The following is a 20,174-nucleotide window of genomic DNA, read 5'->3' on the forward strand; positions in this document are numbered from 1 at the left end:
TAAACAAATCAAAATACATTTTAGATTTTTCAAAAGTAGCCACCCATTCCTGAAACAAAATAATGTTTCAGGAATGCAAATGTTGTTGGTTTATAACTACAGAAACGATTTCAGAACAATCTGAGATGGTGGGTGACTTGGCTTGATGAAATGACATTCACACCTATCACAAACAAAGCAGAGAGAGCGAGAGTATTTGTGTGTGCGTGTGTATTTCTGTTGGCTAGCTTTGCTTCCTCACCGTCATACTGCATACTGAAAGATACATGAGTTTTGACTCATCTGATGAAATACTAACACATTCTTTTCACATTTACAAAATTGTTGTAACAATGTAACACTACTTGGAAAGAGCAGATATGTTTAAAAGAGAATACGTCAATGTTACAAAGAGAATACTTAATTTACTGGGCTAGAAAAAGAGGGAGACAGAGAGTAAGAGCGAGAAAGAGCATATGTGATTATGACTCATCATTGTTTCATCTACCAAAGGCTTTGTTTATATATATATATATATATATATATATATCGCTCTGTTTGTCCAACAACACAATTGTTCTTTGTTTGAATGTACACTACCGTTCAAAAGTTTCTAGTGTATGGGATGTATGCTATTTTAGAGGAGATAAATACTCATAGTAAATGCTGCCACCTCAGTCTGATCATAGTGCAGTGACATCATGACTCTCCTTCATCCTGAAGTGTGCACTCAGTGCCTCTTTACTTGACATCATGGGGAAATCAAAAGAAATCAGCCAAGATCTCAGAAAAACAATTGTACACCTCCACAAGTCTGGTTCATCCTTGGGAGCAATTTCCAAATGCCTGAAGGTACCATGTTCATCTGTACAAACAATAGTACGCAAGTATAAACACCATGGGACCACGCAGCCGTCATACCGTTCAGGAAGGAGACGAGTTCTGTCTCCTAGAGATGAACGTACTTTGGTGCGAAAAGTGCAAGTCAATCCCACAACAACATCCTTGTGAAGATGTTGGAGGAAACAGGTACAATAGTGTCTATATCCACCTTGTGAAGATGCTGGAGGAAACAGGTACAAAAGTGTCTATATCCACAGTAAAGCAAGTCCAATATCGACATAACCAGAAAGGCCGCTTATCAAGGAAGAAGCCACTGCTCCAAAACCGCCATAAAAAAGCCAGACTACGGTTTGTAACTGCACATGGGGACAAAGCTCGTACTTTTTGGAGAAATGTCCTCTGGTCTGATGAAACAAAAACAGAACTGTTTGGCCATAATGACCATGGTTATGTTTGGAGGGAAAAGGGAGAGGCTTGCAAGTCGAAGAACACTATCCCAACCGTGAAGCACGGGGGTGGCATCATCATGTTGTGGGGGTGCTTTGCTGCAGGAGGAACTGGGGTTCTTCACAAAATAGATGACATCATGAGGAGGAGAATTATGTGGATATATTGAAGCAACATCTCAAGACATCAGTCAGGAAGTTAAAGCTTGGTCGCAAATGGGTCTTCCAAATGGACAATGACCCCAAGCATACTAAAGTTGTGGCAAAATGGCTTAAGGACAACAAAGTCAAGGTATTGGAGTGTATGTAAACTTCTGACCCACTAGTAATGTGATGAAAGAAATAAAAGCTGAAATAAAATCACTCTACTATTATTCTGACATTTCACATTCTTAAAATAAATAGGTGATCCTAACTGACCTGAGACAGGGAATTTTTACTAGGATTAAATGTCAGGAATTGTGAAAACTGAGTTGAAATGTATTTGGCTAAGGTGTATGTAAACTTCCAACTTCAACTGTATGTACTAGCTCTGTTCTGGGCCAATTGTAATTTGCCTATGTCCCTCTTTGTAGCACTTGATCATATGACTGGACAATAGCCCAGGTGACAAACCCAGGGCCTGTAGGACTTGATCATATGACTGGACAATAGCCCAGGTGACAAACCCAGGGCCTGTAGGACTTGATCATATGACTGGACAATAGCCCAGGTGACAAACCCAGGGCCTGTAGGACTTGATCATATGACTGGACAATAGCCCAGGTGACAAACCCAGGGCCTGTAGCACTTGATCATATGACTGGACAATAGCCCAGGTGACAAACCCAGGGCCTGTAGGACTTGATCATATGACTGGATAATAGCCCAGGTGACAAACCCAGGGCCTGTAGGACTTGATCATATGACTGGACAATAGCCCAGGTGACAAACCCAGGGCCTGTAGGACTTGATCATAAGACTGGACAATAGCCCAGGTGACAAACCCAGGGCCTGTAGGACTTGATCATATGACTGGACAATAGCCCAGGTGTGACAAACCCAGGGCCTGTAGGACTTGATCATATGACTGGACAATAGCCCAGGTGACAAACCCAGTGCCACGCCCTGGTCGAAGTATTTTGTGTTTATCTTCGTTTATTTGGTCAGGCCAGGGTGTGACACGGGTTTTTGTATGTGGTGTGTATGTAGTGGGATTGTAGCTTAGTGGGGTGTTCTAGGTAAGTCTATGGCTGTCTGAAGTGGTTCTCAATCAGAGGCAGGTGTTTATCGTTGTCTCTGATTGGGAACCATATTTAGGCAGCCATATTCTTTGGTTGTGTTGTGGGTGATTGTCCTTAGTGTCTTGATGTCCTTATTCTGTGTTAGTTTGCACCAGTTTAGGCTGTTTCGGTTTTCGTTTCGTTTATTTGTTTTGTAGTGTTTTGTATTGATTCGTGTTACGTTTGTTTTATTAAACATGGATCGCAATATACACGCTGCAGTTTGGTCCGACTCTCCTTCACCACATGAAAACCGTAACAGAATCACCCACCGTAAACGGACCAAGCAGTGTGTCAACAGGCAGGAGCAGCCCAAAGAGGAGATGCGTATTAATGATTTCTGGACATGCGAGGAAATCCTCGACGGGAGAGGACCCTGGGCTAAACCAGGGGAGTGTAGCCGCCCAAAGGTGGAACAGGTGGAGGCAGCGAGGAGAGCAGAGTCAGCCGGAGAGAGGAGCCGGCGATATGAGGGAACACGGTTGGCAAGGAAGCCTGAGAGTCAGCCCCAAAAATTTATTGGGGGGGGGGGGCTCAGGGAGAGTGTGGCAGAGTCAGGAGTCAGACCTGAGCCAACTCTCCCTGTTTATCGTGAGGAGCCAAGGAGGAGACCAGAGCCGGTGTTGGAGGTGAGCGAAGCAGAGACTGTGAAGGAGTTAATGGGGAAATTGGAGGAGAGAGAAATGAGGGAGTTGCTGTGTTGGTGCTTTTTGCATGGAATTCGCCCGACAGAACGTCTCAGGGATTTGATGGCACCTGGGTCAGCGCTCCATACTCGTCCTGAGGTGCGTGTTAGTCGGCTGGTGAAGTTGGTGCCAGCCTCACGCACCAGGCCTCCTGTGCACATCCCTAGCCTTGCACGTCCTGTGCCAACACTGCTCTCAAGATCTCCAGTACGCCTTCACGGTCTAGCTCTTCCTGTGCCACCTCCACACACCAGCCCTCCGGTAGCAGCTCCCCGCACCAGGCTTCCTGTGCGTGTCCTCGGCCCAGTACCACCAGTGCCAGCACCACGCATCAGGCCTACAGTGCGGCTCGCCTCTCCTGCGCTGCCGGAGCCTCCCGCCTGTTCAGCGCTATCAGAGCCTTCCTCCTCTACAGCGCTGCTGGAGTCTCCTGTCTGTTCAGCGCAGCCAGAGCTGTCAGTCTGCATGAAGCAGCCAGAGCTGTCAGTCTGCAAGGAGCTGTCAGTCTGCAAAGAGCTGCCAGTCTGCAAGGAGCTGCCAGTCTGCAAGGTGCTGCCAGCCTGCATGGAGCAGCCAGAGCTGTCAGTCTGCAAGGAGCTGCCAGTCTGCAAGGTGCTGCCAGCCTTCATGGAGAAGCCAGAGCTGCCAGCCTGCATGGAGCAGTCAGAGCTGTCAGTCTGCATGAAGCAGCCAGAGCTGTCAGTCTGCATGAAGCAGCCAGAGCTGTCAGTCTGCAAGGAGCTGCCAGTCTGCAAGGAGCTGTCAGTCTGCAAGGAGCTGTCAGCCTGCATGGAGCAGCCAGAGCTGTCAGTCTGCAAGGAGCTGCCAGTCTGCAAGGTGCTGCCAGCCTGCATGGAGCAGTCAGAGCTGTCAGTCTGCATGGAGCAGTCAGAGCTGTCAGTCTGCAAAGAGCTGCCAGTCTACAAAGAGCTGCCAGTCTGCAAGGATCCGCCAGTCTGCCAGGATCCACCAGTCTGCCAGGATCTGCCAGAAGTGCCAGTCAGCCAGGATCCGCCAGAAGTGCCAGTCAGCCATGATCCGCCAGAGGTGCCAGTCGGCCAGGATCCGCCAGTCAGCCAGGATCCGCCAGTCTGCCAGGATCCGCCAGTCAGCCAAGATCCATCAACCTGCCTGAGCTTCCTCTCACTCCTGAGCTTCCTCTCACTCCTGAGCTTCCTTTCACTCCGGAGCTTCCCCTTACTCCTGAGCCTCCCCTCAGTCCCGAGCTTCCCCTCAGTCCCGAGCTTCCCCTCAGTCCCGAGCTTCCCCTCACTCCTGAGCTTTCCCTCACTCCCGAGCCTCACCTCAGTCCCGAGCTTCCCCTCAGTCCCGAGCTTCCCCTCAGTCCCGATCTGCCTCAGTCCCGAGCTGCCCCTCAGTCCCGATCTGCTCCTCAGTCTAGTGGAGGACTTGATCATATGACTGGACAATAGCCCAGGTGACAAACCAAGGGCCTGTAGGACTTGTTTTGTTGATAGCGATGTCAAGAAAGCAGAGTAGTGCTTTATCACAGACAGACCACTCCCCATCTTAGCTAACGTTTGTTGTATCAAAATGTTTTGACCATGACAGTTTACAATCCAGGGTTACACCAAGCAGTTTAGTCTCCTCAATTTGCTAATTTTCCACATTATTCATTAGATTTTGTTGAGGTTTAGGGTTTAGTGAATGATTTGTCCCATATACAATGCTTTTAGTTTTTGAAATATTTATGACCAGCTTATTTATTGCTACCCAAGAAATCATCTGGTGTGTTTTGGTGCATGTGTGTGTTTCAAAATCAATTTCCCCATTTCCATCTACATCATGTTCTTGAACAATCAAAAAGGACTTGGTACAATGACTAACATAGTAGGAATTTGCCCTTGAGTACACACCTTTGTGTCTGCTGGCCTTTGAAGGGATTCTATGAAATAAGACAAGCTTCTTTAGAATGGGGATAGGGCAGGGAGAAAGACTCTAAAAGCTCAAAATGAAGCACGCATGTCCACACATAAACCACCTTATTACCTCAGTTATAAAGAATGAATGACTTCATCAGAACCATCATATTTGTACAATTATTTAAAAGCCACTGGACGTTATATAATGTACAATATCCTCCCCTGGCCATGAAATTGTCTTCTATAGACACAAACTTCATCAGTAACTTTGAAACCCAGCTGGACTGTTTTATAAACAATGCTCTCCTGACTACATTTTATACAGTCCTCTCCTGAACATGAGTTCTCATAAGAGGAAACTCTGTTCTATAGACACAAACTAATGTTAATGACAATGAGGAGGAGGAGGAGGAGGAGATGAGTGAGGATGGGTAAGTATTTAGTTTGTATGTGTAGTGATGCCTTATTCCTGAAATATATATATTTTTTAACAGTTTGAAGTTAATTAAATATGACTCATAATTAACTCCAAAATTCTCTCCTAGACTTAGTAAAATTAATTTGGTTTAAAAATATATTTATATTTAAGTTAACACAATAGGGAATGAGTGATAATGTACAAATCAATCTTCTGCTACTCCAAACTCACTTTTAACTACGAGGACTTTCTTAAGAATCACCACCACATTGTGTCACACCAGGAAAATAAATTAAGATGAATAGTTAATTGGAGGATAGCTCCTAAAAGCTTTCAGACGTTCCGATCCCATTCTCTCTCCAAATTACTCGAAGAGAACAAATGATCTGATTTGCTAGCAGACAACAGAACAGCATACTCGCTTGGCTTTCTCTTCTTCTCTGTCGGTTTTCCCCACGTTCATTGACAGATTTGAAACGCCTCTCTCCAGATTTAGCTTCTTAATTGGGAAGTTTAAATATAATTTCTCCCTCTTTGTCTCTTCTCAGGTCTCTCTCTATCTCTCTTAGGTTTGTAAGCTTTAGCAAAGATAGTTACCAAGATGTATAGAATTGGTCTACCCATTGGAAACACCTATTTGATCACACAAGTGTCATGGCAGCTGGACTCTCTCCTATTGACATGAATACAACCAAATACAATACAATTCTACTGGCTTGTTGGCCAGTACTCCAGGTATAAGAGGTCCCTTAGGGCCCCCGGCCGCTATGGGGCCCCCTACCACTCCAAAAATTAACTCAGTCGCGGACTCAACGTTCTGTGGAGAGTTAGAAGAGTAGAATACACAAAGTGCCATTTTTAAATTTGGTTGTGCATCAGCAGTTTTTCCACTTTTTATGTCAGTCACTGACAGTCCCTCAATTGGCCATGTCAGATAACAATTTTAGCTTGGTAAGTTAGTCTAGCCAGCTATTGTGGCCGAATACCAACCAGGCACACAGGGCATGTGCAAAGGGGCCCTGACCTCTAGGGGGCCCACATTTATTTTGTTAGTCAATCTCACTCAGATATCATTAACATGGAATAAATCTAGTCAAAATGTGTAGATTTGCAGGAAATTAGTTTAAAAGAAAGAAAAAAATATCTCCACCCGATGGCAAAAGGAGAAGAATGGACTGAAATACATTATAAATTGCTAAACTTCTCTCCACCCCATTGCAAAATGGGTATAATTGCAGAAATATTGTTTTAGAACTGCAACATGTTCTCTACTCCCCATGGCAAAACACGTAGAATTGCCGGAAATAAACAAAATAAATTCAAATGTTTCTCTCCGCCATCAAGAAGGGGGCCACTAAAATGTCATGCCCCTGAGGTGTGGGGGTCCCCCAACCAAATCTCGCTGAGGGCCCCCAAAAGTCTAGGGCCGGCCCTGCATAGCCTTCAAACACAAGCATGCAAACACACCCATCTAAAATAGGAGGAGTCTGAAAGGAAAATGGTATAAGAATAAGGTTCCAATTGAGGTTGATGAAGTCCAAAGCACAGCAGTAAATGAATTGGTGACAGGGAAATGGCAGCAAATGAAGTAAAACGGATCGAACCGTCCATCATGATGAAATAAAGAGGAAAGAAAACATGAGTCCACAGCTGCTGTGGTGATTTAAGGAGAGAGAGCAGAGGGAGAGGGAGAGGGAGAGGGAGAGGGAGAGGAGAGGAGAGGAGAGGGAGAGGAGAGGAGAGAGGAGAGGAGAGGAGAGAGGAAAGATTATGCACAGCATAATGATAACAGACTATGCACAAACCTAGGTAAGGATACAATTCACAACAAACCTTGCTTTTGTAGGCTTGGCTATCTCGCAGCAGCGGTGCAGGATAGAGGTGTCTCGCGCAGTCTGTGAACATTTGGTTACGTCAATTAAAATATGAAAATGAAATGTAAATTCTCATCAGTCACCGACCTATGGTTTACCTAATTATTATTAATGCACACCAATATGTATGGAATCACAACCACGCCACCAATAATTTATTTTTGGACGATACTATTTAAAACGGTTGAGATGTGTAAGTGACAATTTAAATAATATCAATAACAAAACATGTATACGTAAGTGATACAGTGGGGCAAAAAAGTATTTAGTCAGCCACCAATTGTGCAAGTTCTCCCACTTAAAAAGATGAGGCCTGTAATTTTCATCATAGGAACACTTCAACTATGACAGACAAAATGAGAAAAAAAAAATCCAGAAAATCACATTGTAGGATTTTTTATGAAAAATTACAGGCCTCTCTCATCTTTTTAAGTGGGAGAACTTGCACAATTGGTGGCTGACTAAATACTTTTTTGCCCCACTGTATGTTTGAGATAGTATATCATACATATAGATTATGTTTCCTCATTTGTTGCATCAATGCCCGTCAATCCACGTTGAAGAGACTAGCACAGCAGAGCAGCCAGCAAATGTGTGGCGAGCTGGCATTTCCCCCAGCACTTTTGATTTGGTTTAAAAAAATATATTGGAAAAGAGGGACAAAGTACAGATGTTCAGACTGATTTGCCTTTATGATTTAAAATGTATGGGAAACAAAAACCATTGATTTCCAAGTTTAAAAAACCAAACAACTCTATGCACAATGACCACACTTAACAGTTGTGTCCACGTTTTCAAAAAACTCTTAACTATCTGCTCCGAATTAAGATTCAACGATGTCTGCAGAAATAATTTTGTGTTATCTATGACTTGACACACTGACTTTAAAAAACAGATTTTTTTGGTGATTGAACTACAGTAAGTGAAGTGGATTTACACCTTGCTCCGGAATTGCAGTAACATAATTTCATCATAGGTCCCTGATCTGTACTACACAGAAATGGGGTGGGTATCATTTGTGGAATGTTCCAACGGAAATATGTTCCAAAAACTTCGTAAATAACAAGGTTATCAACAAACAACGCATACAAAGTTGTATAGCGGTAGAATAAGATACCAGGTTGGGAGTGGGCTATTTAATTAAAGTTTTTCACTGACCACATTTATTCCGGAAAATGCCAGTCCTCACTCTGGTAGCCTATGGGCAAACATTAAGAATAACCTACGTGGTGAGTTGATGCCTATTCATCTTGATCATGCTACTTTGCATGAGTTGTTTGTTGGCAACCTTGTACTTCACAACGTTTTTGGAACAGATTCCTGTTGGAATGTTCCACAAATTATACCCACCCCAGAAATGCATAATTATGGATATGAATGCAACTCTCTTCATGATGATGTATCCTGAATAGGTACACAAAAGGTATAAATATGCAATATCCTCCTTTGCATATTTGAGTATTATTCTACACACTGGCTATTATTTTAATAGCTCTGCCATTAAACAAGTCCAAACCAATCATAGATGTCTATGTTTCACAAGTTTGGACATCAAAGTAGTGTAGAGCATAGTAGAGTACCATAGAGCACCGAACAGTAGAGTATAGTACAGTAGAATACAATATTATATAGTGTACTCAACTCTGTGCTCTACTGTTATTTACTGTACTATAACTCTACTGTGATATACTGTACTATACACTGTACTCTACTATACTCAACTACACACTGTACTCTACTATACACTGTACTCTCTACTCTACTATACACTGTACTCTACTATACACTGTACTCTCTACTCTACACTGTTCTTTACTGTACTATACACTGTTCTCTACTATACAATGTTCTATACTGTACTCTACTATACACTGTACTCTACTATACACTTCTCTACCGTACTCTACTATACTCTCTACTCTACACTGTACTCTACTATACACTGTACTCTACTATACTGTTCTTTACTATACTGTTCTTTACTGTACTATACACTGTACTCTACTATACACTGTACTCTACTGTACTCTACTATACACTGTACTCTACTGTACTCTACTATACACTGTACTCTACTGTACTCTACTATACACTGTTCTTTACTATACACTGTTCTCTACTGTACTCTACTATACACTGTTCTTTACTATACACTGTTCTCTACTGTACTCTACTATACACAATACTCTCTACTCTACTATACACTGTACTCTACTATACACTATACTCTACACTGTTCTGTTCTCTACTCTACTATACACTGTACTCTACAATACATTGTTCTCTACTATACAATGTTCTCTACTGTACTCTACTATACACTGTACTCTACTATACACTTCTCTACCGTACTCTACTATACTCTCTACTCTACTATACACTGAACTCTACTATACTGTTCTTTACTATACTGTTCTTTACTGTACTATACACTGTACTCTACTCTACACTGTACTCTCTACTCTACACTGTACTCTCTACTCTACACTGTTCTTTACTGTACTATACACTGTTCTCTACTATACAATGTTCTATACTGTACTCTACTATACACTGTACTCTACTATACACTTCTCTACCGTACTCTACTATACCCTCTACTCTACTATACACTGTACTCTACTATACTGTTCTTTACTGTACTATAAACTGTACTCTACTATACACTGTTCTCTACTGTACTCTACTATACACTGTACTCTACTGTACTCTACTATACACTGTTCTCTACTGTACTCTACTATACACTGTTCTCTACTGTACAAGGTTCTTTACTGTACTATCCACTGTTCTCTACTGTACTCTACTATACACTGTACTCTACTATACACTGTTCTTTACTGTACTATACACTGTTCTGTACACTGTTCTTTACTGTACTATACATTACTGTACTATACACTGTACAATACACTGTTCTTTACTGTACTATACACTGTTCTTTACTGTACTCTACTGTACAATACACTGTTCTTTACTGTACTCTACTGTACGATACACTGTTCTTTAATGTACGATACACTGTTCTTTACTGTACACTGTTCTTTAATGTACTATACACTGTTCTTTACTGTACTATACACTGTGCTTTACTGTACTCTACTGTACGATACACTGTTCTTTACTGTACTCTACTGTACGATACACTGTTCTTTACTGTACTATACAGTTCTTTACTGTACTATACACTGTTCTTTACTGTACACTGTTCTTTACTGTCCTATACACTTCTTTACTGTACTCTACTGTACGATACACTGTTCTTTACTGTACTATACACTGTTCTTTACTCTACTATACAATGTTCTCTACTCTACTATACACTTTTCTGTACTCTACTATACACTGTTCTCTACTATACTATACACTGTACTCTACTATACTCTACTATACACTGTACTCTACTATAGTCTACTATACACTGTACTCTACTATACACTGTTCTTTACTGTACTGTACACTATTCTTTACTGTACTATACACTGTTCTCTACTGTACTCTACTATACACTGTACTCTACTATACACTGTTCTTTACTGTACACTGTTCTTTACTGTACTGTACACTGTTCTTTACTGTACTATACACTGTACTCTACTGTACGATACACTGTTCTTTACTGTACTATACACTGTTCTTTACTGTACTATAAACTGTACTCTACTGTACTATACACGTATTTACTGTACTCTACACGTATTTACTGTACTATACACTGTACTCTACTGTACTATACACTTATTTACTGTACTCTACTGTACTATACACTTATTTAGTGTACTATACACTGTACTCTACTGTACTATACACTGTTATTTACTTTACTATACACTGTTCTTTACTGTTCTGTGCTGTTCAAACTTGTGAACCCAACTGTGGTGTATGACAAATATGATTTCTCTTTGATCCCAATTCTATTGCATTTACTGATTTTTTCTTCTTCTGAAAATACCGTTTTGATAACGGAATTTCCAGTTTTAATCACTTAATAATTCAAAAACAAAATTGATATCAATAAAATCACTACCTAATTGATAGGACTACCTTGTTACTTCTGTGAACTTTCATTATCCTCCCTCCCTCATGTATATCTTAAAGATATATGGGTTTTGGGTAACGGAATTTCAAGTCACAAGTAAATGTTTCTTAAATACAGAAGGCAGAGAAATGTCTCCAAAACTAAATATAAGTGTTGATATTAGTTGGCACGGGTCTTTAGTTCAACATTATTGTGTTATGTTGTATTTCTAATACCTTAGAAGTATTTATCTAAATCCCCCTTTCCATCTGTTAGACCAGAAATCAAAGACTTTGCTTATTCCCAATTTGTCAGATGGAACATTTTAAAAAAATGTATTGCAACAAATAAAATCTAGACACAGCTTTCATTTGACATCCAATTTGATATGCTCCAATTAACTTCATTCTGGTGCTCATGGGTCCTTTTACATGGAAATGACCCTAGGCCTTTTTAATCCAAAATGATTGACTGGAAATAATCAATAAACACAATAGTGATGACATACTGTGCCAGTTCCATTTTAATTACAGATGCAAAGGCCTAGAGGATACAACTCTGCAATTAAAGCAAGCTCAGCCCTGTTAGTTCTATGGTCCAATCACAGTTGTTGTGTCTTTATCTGTGTAAAGGACCCCCATCGCCCTGTTAAGTTTTAAAATATAATTATCAAATCAAATTTTAGTAGTCATTTGCGCCGAATACAACAGTGAAATGCTTACTTACGAGCCTCTAACCAACAATGCAGTTTTTTTTAAAACATAAGAATAAGAAGTAAAGGTAACAAGTAATTAAAGAGCAGCAGTGAAATAAAAATTGCGAGAATATATACAGGGTGGTACCGGTACAGAGTCCATGTGCGGGGGCACCGGTTATTTGAGGTAATATGTATATGTACGTAGAGTTATTAAAGTGAATATGCATAGATGATAACAACAGAGAGTAGCAGCAGTGTAAAAGGGGTGGGGTGGGGGGGGGGGGCAATGCAAATCGTCTGGGTAGCCATTTAATTTGGTGTTCAGGAGTCTTATGGCTTGGGGGTAGAAGCTGTTAGAAGCCTCTTGGACCGAGATATGGCGCTCCGGTACCGCTTGTCGTGCGGTAGCAAAGAGAACAGTCTTTGACCAGGGTGGCTGGAGTCGTTCACAATTTTTAGGGCCTTCCTCTGACACTACCTGATACAGAGATCCTGGATGGCAGGAAGCTTGGCTCCAGTGATGTACTCGGCCGTTCGCACTACCCTCTGTAGTGCCTTGCGGTCGGAGGCCGAGCGGTTGCCATACCAGGCAGTGATGCAACCAGTCAGGATGCTCTCGATGGTGCACCTATAGAACCTTTTGAGGATCTGAGGACCCATTTTCAGTCTCCTGATGGGGAATAGGTTTTGTCGTGCCTCTTCACAACTGTATTGGTGTGCTTGGACCATGTTAGTTTGTTGGTGATGTGGACAGCAAGGAACTTGAAGCTCTCAACCTGCTCCACTGCAGCCCCGTCAATGAAAATGGGGGAGTGTGCGGTCCTCTTTTTCCTGGAGTCCACAATCATCTCCTCTATCTTGAGCACGTTGAGGGAGAGGATGTTGTCCTGGCACCACAGGGTCAGGTCTCAGATCTTCTCCCTAAAGTCTGTCTCGTTGTTGTCGTGATCAGGCCTACCACTGTTGTGTCATCGGCAAACTTAATGTTGGTGGTGGAGTTGTGCCTGGCCATGCAGTCATGAGTGAACAGGGCGTACAAGAGGGGACTGAGCACGCACCCTTGAGGGACCCTTGTGTTGAGGATCAGCATGGCAGATGTGTTATTACCGATCCTTATCACCTGGGGGCGGCCCGTCAGGAAGTTCAGGATCCAGTTGCAGAGGGAGGTGTTCAGTCCCAGAATCCTTAGCTTATTGGTGAGCTTTGAGGGCACTATGGTGTTGAACGCTGAGCTGTAGTCAATGAATAGCATTCTCACATAGGTGTTCCTTTTGTCCAGGTGGGAAAGGGCAGTGTGGAGTGCAATAGAGATAGCATCATCTGTGGATCTGTTGGGGCGGTATGCAAATTGGAGTGGGTCTAGGGTTTCTGGGACAATGGTGTTGTGAGCCATGACCAGCCTTTCGAAGCACTTCATGGCTACAGACGTGAGTGCTATGGGTCGGTATTCGTTTAGGCAGGTTACCTTAGTGTTCTTGGGCACAGACACTATGGTGGTCTGCTTGAAACACGCTGGTATTACAGACTCGGACAGGGAGATGTTGAAAATGTCAGTGAAGACACTTGCCAGTTGGTAAGCGAATGCTCGGAGTACACGTCCTGGTAATCCGTCTGGCCCTGCGGCCTTGTGACCTGTTTAAAGGTCTTACTAATATCGGCTGCGGAGAGCTGGTGCTCTCATGCATGTTTCAGTGTCGCTTGCCTCAAAGCAAGCATATAAGTAGTTTAGCTTGACTGGTAGGCTGGTGTCACTGGGCAGCTCTTGGCTGTGCTTCCCTTTGTAGTCTGTAATGGTTTGCAAGCCCTGCCACATCCGATGAGCACCAGAGCCAGTGTAGTACGATTCGATCTTAGTCCTCTATTGACGCTTTGTCTGTTTGATGGTTCGTCGGAGGGCATAGCGGGATTTCTTATAAGCTTCCGAGTTAGAGTCCCGCTCCTTGAAAGCGGCAGCTCTAGCCTTTAGCTCAGTGCAGATGTTGCCTGTAATCTATGGCTTCTGGTTGGGGTATGTACGTACAGTCACTGTGGGGACAACGTGATCGATGCACTTATTGATGAAGCCAATGACTGATGTGGTGTACTTCTCGGAGGAATCCCGGAACGTATTCCAGTCTGTGCTAGCAAAACAGCTTAGCATCTGCTTCATGCTTCTTGTAGCTTAGCATCTGCTTCATCTGACCATTTGTTTTATTGATCTAGTCACTGGGGCTTCCTGCTTTAATTTTTGCTTGTAAGCAGGAATCAGGAGGAAAGAATTATGGTCAGATTTGCCAAATGGAGGGCGAGGGAGAACGTTGTATGTGTTTCTGTGTGTGGAGTAAAGGTGGTCAAGAGTTTTTAGTCTTCTGGTTGCACATTTAACATGCTGATAGAAATTTGGTAAAAACAGATTTAAGTGTCCCTACATTAAAGTCCCGGCTACTATGAGAGCCGCCTCTGGGTGAGTGTTTTCTTGTTTGCTTATGGCGGAATTCAGCTCATTCAATGCTGTCTTCGTGCCAGCCTCTGACTGTGGTGGTATGTAAAACAGCTACGAAAAATACAGATGAAAACTCTAGGTAGGTAGTGTGGTCTACAGTTTATCATAAGATACTCTACCTCAGGCGAGCAATAGCTTGAGACTTCCTTAGATATCGTGCACCAGCAGTTATTTACAAAAATACATAGTCCGCCGCCCCTTGTCTTACCAGATGCCGCTGTTCTATCCTGACGGTGCAGCGTATAACCAGCCATCTGTATGTTGATAGTGCCGTCATTCAGCCATGTCTCCGTGAAGCATAAGATATTACAGTTTTGAATGTCCTGTTGGTAGTTTAATCTTCCACGTAAGTCATCTATTTTATTGTCCAAAGATTGCACGTTTGCTAGCAGAGTGGAAGGAAAGTGGGACTTATTCAATCGCTTATGAATTCTCAGAAGGTAGCCTGCCCTTCCGTACCCTTTTTCTCCACCTCCTCTTCACGCAAATCACAGGGATCTGGGCCTGTTCCCGAGAAAGCAGTATATCGTTTACATCAGCCTCAATAAAGGAATAAAAGGATTCTGCCAGTCTGTGGTGAGTAATCGCAGTCCTGATGCCCAGAAGTTATTTTCGGTCATAAGAGATGGAAGCAGCAACATTATGTAAAAAATAAGTACAAAAATAGGTTACAAACAACGCAAATAAACAAACAAAAAACACTACTGGTTGGGGGCACGTAAAACGTCTGCCTTCTTCTCCAGCGCCATCTTAACAAGTACAACGTTGCTGTAGTTTGACAGGGTTTTAAGGGTTTCATCATCCCTAGGGCCAGGAGTTTTTCCAGTTAAAAAAAAAAACATTTTACCTGCTTAGAAAAAAAATCTGGTCCCATCATAGCCCATATAAAAGCGGTTTGTTTTACATCTGATTTATTATTGTCATACCATACAACTAGCATCCAGAGTTTTTACCTGGTTAGCCTACTAGATCAGGACAAACTCTGGGCCCCAGGAAAACAATTTGTACCCCACCACATATCCTATGTGTACTGTATTTCAAAATATTTACTTACATCGACATTTTCTTATTGTTTGTTTGGTGGCAGGAATGGGCTTCCATACAGTAAATATGTGATGGTACATTGAAGAACAGCGCAATATTATTTAGGGTAGCCAATCCGAGGATATTCCGTCTGATTATCTCACATAATCACAAATAAAGGACCATTAATGCCAACACTGGAAGAAGAATAGCCTAGTGGTGGCATTCTCAAAGAGCAGAGGAATGTGACAGAATTATTGTGCAAACAAAATCAAATCAATAACAGCAAACCTACTCGCCAACCGGACAAAACTGTATGAATACCTAGGCTATTTAGCCTTAGCTGACATTAAATATATTCAGAATAAAGCAGCTGATTCGCTATGGGTCCATATCGCACATACTATTTTTGAAGTAGGCTAATGTCACACCCACCTTATTTTTATGCTGTAGAAATACTGTCAGTTATGTATTTATGTAGGCTACAGTGATCGTGGAGTGCAGATATTCACACAATCCGTATAGTCTCAGCTATTCCATCAAGACATGCGTCGTCTCTGTGATCATTTTTTTATATAAGGCGCAGCAGTTACAATGTAGCCAGACATTTACATTTTCCGAAGTTCTCCGCGGCGATGAAACGCTCACTTCCCCCGTTCAAAATGCACACACGGTGCAGAGCAAAAAAAGATCACCCACCGGCGCTTTCTCCCAGGCTCAATGGTGATGATGTTTAGTATATTTCATAGCGCCCATCCGCATAAGTATGCTTCACTGACTTCCGCGTTACAATTGAGTGAAAAAAAATAGTACGTGTAGAAAAAAACGGCTTTAAGGCAGGCACGTCAGAGAAGGGGGGGCTTACTTTTCTCTGCTTTTGATAGATTTAAACACTATTTGAATCACCATGGCCACAACCATAAACTGTCAACTCCATCTGCCTGATAGATTAAAGTACAATATTAATTTAATTCGGTTTTAAAGTCATAAAGCATCTGAGGAAATACTAAACTGCTACTGTGTTTTCCACTTGATTGAATAAGAAAAATACATTTTTTGTCAGCTCATTATGACATCAACTCCGACAGATTTTTATCCAATGCCAACTCCATCAGACATATGAATGTGTTTATTGGGGATTTTCAAATGAATCATTTTCCCTCTATTTCATATGTTTGTAATTAACTTTTATTTTTTACAGGAAAAAATGTCTGTTTTGAGTATCTGTTGTCAACTCTGCCAGTGGCGACTAAACCCTTAGTCAACTCAGTCACTGATGACTAAACCCTTAAAATACACGTTTTGTTTATATTGTAATCACTGTTCTGCAACATATGTTAAAACAATTGAAGTATTTACAGTGCTAGATCTAAGGGATAATGTTTGCTTTATAAATGTTGTTTTATGTTCTAAATCTAGAAAAACATGCCAAAATGCAAACTAAATTAGCCTCTGAGAATGTAATATACATATAAAACAAAACAAAATAAATTTGGAGATTTATATTACATAATTGAATAATCTAATGTTAGCATTAAGCAATCGAGGCCTTTAAACACTTGTTGGACAATAATTGTAAAAATGAAATGCCTTTTATGGTGTCTGACCGAATTGACATATATCCAGTTAGTTGCATTTGATGAAAAAAAGTTGAAGTGGTCCTGTCTTTCAAGAATCCTCGAGCTCTAAAACAGCAACAACAAAAAATCTCAGCCTCATGGCAAAAATGTTAAAATAACATGAGATTAGCTAGGGGGTGTGGCATGAAACTGCGTTAAACCACTGTTGATAGGGGCTTGTCATATTCATGGTGAGATATTTACATGATGATGATGGTGATGAAGATTATGAAGTTGAGGATGATTTAGGATTTTAGTTGACTGTTAAAATGTACATACATCTGACAATTGGAGACCAAGGTTGGTTGTCTCACAGGTTGGTTGTCACATTGCTGAGAATATTTTGTCAGGGGGAGGTTGGGAGATTATATTTATTTTTGCCCACGCACTACTTTTGGGAAGAAATATGCTTTTAAAAAAGCTATAATTTTTATTATTAATTAATCAAATAAAAAAATCAGATTATTCAGCAGCACCCTACTTCCCTAGTATGCTTGTCACATGAAATGTGGGGTTAGTTGTCACTATCCACACCATTATAATAAATCCCAAGCTCTTTTGGACTTGTGCTACAAAAAGCTCCCTTCGTTGCCTCTATCTCACACACATATTCTTTTCTGCCACACACATGTGCAAGCACACACAAATGTATTGAAAATGTAATATGTTCATCTCACAGCATAAAGTGCTGAATTTTGTTAGGAATATCGTTCAATAAAAGAAAGGCTATTTCTAAGACTTATATTGCTTCATTTCCTGTTACAAAAGGAATAAACTCCTAGCAAACGTTGTGACAACCAATAGCATACTGTATAACTTCCAATCCCTGCGATGGGGCTGGTAGTCACAAGTGGACAGAGTGTGTTTGATGGCTTATAACTCCATGTTGGAATAATAAGATATGAGGTTAAAAACGGTCCCCATTTCAAGCCAAGACTTTGGTCTTTCTCCTAATATTGAAAAAAGTCTTGTAAGATATACTGGTGCTGAGAAATACACAAGAGTAAAAAGCCCTGGTCTTCTCTAGCCATACTCTGACTAAGCAAGATATGATGTATTCTCTTCTAAGACATATAATAAAACATACAGTACATACTGAATAAACACTATGGCTAACCTGAAAATGTTACTTTTATTCTAAACCCATAGGCCTACACGTTAAAGTCTTATACTGAATGGTGAGTGAATCACCCTAATCTAACAATTTATCCTCTGTTGACAGCGCGCTCCTGCTCCATCTCTGAGAAGCCTGTCAATGTGTTTGGTGTGATTAATGATTCCCAGTCCGTCTCTGTGTGGCTGGGGTCTGGGGCAGGACAACAGGGCCTCTGTGTGTGTCTGGAGTGTGTGGGCACCTCACAGGGATGGGAGGGTGCCAAAGGGACGCGTGTGTCTGGGCCACGAGTGAGTTTGTGTGAGTGGAGTGTGTGCGTACATTCAAGAGAGAGAGCGAGAGAAGGAGAGAGGGGAATAGAGATGGAAAGAGAGGGAAAAGGGAGAGAGCATGATTAAAAAACACTGACTGTCAAGGACAGAAATGAAGTTCAATCCATAGACTTATTGAGAGAGAGAGAGAGAGAGAGAGAGAGAGAGAGAGAGAGAGAGAGAGAGAGAGAGAGAGAGAGAGAGAGAGAGAGAGAGAGAGAGAGATATAGAGAGAGATATATATAGAGAGAGAAATAGATATATTATGGGCTCCTGAGTTCTTCTGAAAAATTATAGAATTAGAGTTGGATAAATGTAGATAAACTCACATTTTTTTGCAAGGCCTTATACAGGATACTAACCTCAACAATAAAACATTCAATTGAAATCAAAAATCCATATCTAAAACCTTGATTTTGGACAAAATTACCTGAGTGGACTATTACTACCAAGGAGTATTACTACCAAGGAGTATTACAACCAAGGAGTATTACTACCAAGGAGTATTACTACCAAGGAGTATTACTACCAAGGAGCCAAGGACTATCAAGAAAAAACTTAGAACAAACCAAAACCTGCAGAAGAAACACAGCGGAACCTGGAAATACCATCCAAGACAATAGTGAGTGAGTAATATTCAGTCTGAAGCTACTTCTGAAGCCAAAAAGTAAGACAATCATCTCTAGGTAATTTTGTTACATAAAGCTAAGTAAATAAGTACACTAAACTACCAAGCTGCTAGGACAGAACAGATCTGGCGGCAACTTCAATTAGTACTGAAGTGTGAAGTCAGATGTGTGAAAACTATTGAGCCCAACAATGGCAGGAGAGTTTCCCAACCCCCCACTCCACCCCAATGGCTTATTCCTGTCCAGAGGACATTACAATACAGTACCCCATGGATGTTCAAAATAACACTGCAAGGAATACGTTTCAAAAAAAGATCCTCAAGGACAATCCAGAGACACTATTTGCTGACTGCTACAACGTAAGGAACTTCATTTCCCACACAGACCATCCCCTGACATGGCACAGAGCTATATTAACACAGACCATCCCCTGACATGGCACAGAGCTATATTAACACAGACCATCCCCTGACATGGCACAGAGCTATATTAACACAGACCATCCCCTGACATGGCACAGAGCTATATTAACACAGACCATCCCCTGACATGGCACATAGCTATATTAACACAGATCATCCCCTGACATGGCACAGAGCTATATTAACACAGACCATCCCCTGACATGGCACATAGCTATATTAACACAGACCATCCCCTGACATGGCACAGAGCTATATTAACACAGATCATCCCCTGACATGGCACAGAGCTATATTAACACAGACCATCCCCTGACATGGCACATAGCTATATTAACACAGACCATCCCCTGACATGGCACAGAGCTATATTAACACAGACCATCCCCTGACATGGCACATAGCTATATTAACACAGACCATCCCCTGACATGGCACAGAGCTATATTAACACAGACCATCCCCTGA

The 20,174-nt window shown here is 41.6% G+C and overlaps 1 protein-coding gene across 8 annotated transcripts in view; it reads right to left on the reverse strand.

The window, feature by feature from the left end:
* LOC118366125 (E3 ubiquitin-protein ligase MARCHF8-like) overlaps positions 1-16,432 on the reverse strand; it is a 131,839-nt gene extending 115,407 nt beyond the window's left edge. Inside the window, exons 1-2 of one of the 8 annotated variants that reach the window (XM_035748552.2) lie at positions 16,311-16,432; positions 7,351-7,412 (exon numbers count right to left, since the gene is read on the reverse strand). The gene's annotated coding sequence lies outside the window, so the exon portion shown is untranslated. Of the gene's footprint in view, positions 1-7,350; positions 7,413-14,796; positions 16,003-16,046 lie in introns of those variants that run through there. The other 7 variants (XM_035748551.2, XM_035748548.2, XM_035748555.2 and 4 more) reach the window with 7 other exon arrangements.
* Between the last annotated feature and the right edge of the window lie 3,742 nt (positions 16,433-20,174).

Source organism: Oncorhynchus keta, chromosome 2 (genome assembly GCF_023373465.1).
Source record: "Oncorhynchus keta strain PuntledgeMale-10-30-2019 chromosome 2, Oket_V2, whole genome shotgun sequence".
Classification (NCBI taxonomy): domain Eukaryota; kingdom Metazoa; phylum Chordata; class Actinopteri; order Salmoniformes; family Salmonidae; genus Oncorhynchus; species Oncorhynchus keta.